At 31.6% G+C, this 2005-nt stretch overlaps 1 long non-coding RNA gene across 1 annotated transcript; it reads left to right on the top strand.

Annotated features, from left to right (window-relative positions):
* LOC110265826 lies at positions 857 to 1795 on the top strand. Its single transcript, XR_002352218.1, has 2 exons — positions 857 to 1208; positions 1502 to 1795. It is a non-coding gene; the product is annotated as an uncharacterized LOC110265826 (long non-coding RNA).

The following is a 2005-nucleotide window of genomic DNA, read 5'->3' on the forward strand; positions in this document are numbered from 1 at the left end:
TTTTATTTATTTGGTATTAGTCATAATAATTAAAATCTTAATTTAATTTTTAAAATTTTTTAATATTATAATTTTAAATAAATCAATTAATTTTATAAAATTTGTATTAAATTTAACAATTTTATATTTTACGTATTTAATTTATTTTTTAAATTTCATATAAAATTACAATTTTTTTGTCTACCTTATCTATTGCTGCTTCTTTGTGGGTCAACTTGGCCATGCCATTGATGTACATTCCCCATTTTTCTTGTTCTTTGTCCACCACCAATGAGCCTCCTAAGCTGGCAAGCAATTGAGCTATATATATAATAGTAATAATTCTTGTTCTAGTTCTAGATCTAAAAGGAACCCTTCTTTTCTTGATTTGAAACTTTAGTCCTATTTTTTATAATAATGAACCAAATTTCGATATCTTTTTATCATAGTAACATTTTGTATTTAAAGCTTAACTAAGTAAAGTTTGACAAGCCAACACCACACTCTAATTGTGGTTTTCTATAAGACTATAACGTAAGGGTCGTGTATAAGATAACAGAATAAGGATCCACATCTACATTATCTACACAACACAAGTATATTAATAGTATACAATTTTTACTAATTTTATTCCAAGATTTTTCTTCCATATACCATATGTATGAGAAATTACTTGCATAGTTTTACAGATCAGAAAATGTACGTAGAGATAGTGTAAAACATTAAATAAGACAAACAAAACATGTACAGATGTAATAACAATTCAATGACCATAGCCTTGCACTTTGTCGTGCCTTGTGAAACGGATACATCATACACCAAACAACCTCCTCAAATCGGTANCATTCACTCCTTTGGTGTGCTTTTGTTTCTTTCTTTCCTTCTTGTTAACCTTTTCATCTTTTTTATTTATTGTTGCTATGTCCCTAAAATTTTAGTGCTTTATTATGGTGTGGTGAGTCTTTCTTCTCCTCTCTTTTTTTCTTTCACACAACTCATTCAACAGAAATTGATGAGAGTGTATCGCCTCCTTTTCTTGCAATTGTGCGAGACAGTGATTCCGATTAACGAGTAGGCAAAGGAACGATTTAGATTTGTTCAATTTCGCGGTGACTCTATGGCCGACTCCATTTCCAGCAACAGTGCTTTCCCAGGATTTGATATTCACACTCTATATCATCTCCTCAATCAACTCATGCAATTACAATCACAATTGAAATCGCAACAGTGTAAGTCCTCTTTTTGATCCCTCAAATGTATTCTTTCTTCATCCAAACAAAAACTCTGGAGTTTCAATTATTTCTGTGAAATTGGATACCAAAAACTACAATGAATTGTCCAGAGCGATGTTAATTGCGCTAAAATCTAAAAATAAGCTTGGATTTGTGGTTGGTACATTACCAAAATCTAGTGTAGATGATCCCAATTTTTCAGCATGGGACAAGTGTAATACCTTTTTCGTGACATGGATTCTTCAATCCTTGAGTAATGAAATTTTGAAGTGTTATTTGGAATGATGTAGATGTGGATATTTAGAACGATTTGAGGCATCGTTAGTATCGAGGTGACATCTTTAAGATTGCAGAACTGGAAGAACAATTGTTCTCTTTGAAGCAGGGAGATTCAAGCATCATTGATTACTTTACAAACTTGAAGGCTATTTGGGAAGAAATTAAAAATTTTAAGTCTATTCCCTTTTGTGTAGCATGTGAATCCACGTGTATTTGTAGGTTGGAAAAGCTTCGAATTCAGAAAAAGGAGACCTATATTGTTCGATTCCTTAGGAGACTTAATGAGCAATATCACAATGTTCGTTGTAACACCTTACCACACAGAGTCTTATACTTAAGTCATAAAACAGAAGTGGCGAGGTATTACGACCTATAAAAATAAAATTTAGTATATATAGTAGTGTGAAAAATGTTTATAACTAGGAGCCTTTGAAGAAAAAATGGGTAAAACAAAATCGTCAAATCAAAAAGCGCAACACTCCCATCAATAACGTAACGAAACAGATAAGGGATAA

Source organism: Arachis ipaensis, chromosome B08, assembly GCF_000816755.2.
Source record: "Arachis ipaensis cultivar K30076 chromosome B08, Araip1.1, whole genome shotgun sequence".
Lineage (NCBI taxonomy): Eukaryota > Viridiplantae > Streptophyta > Magnoliopsida > Fabales > Fabaceae > Arachis > Arachis ipaensis.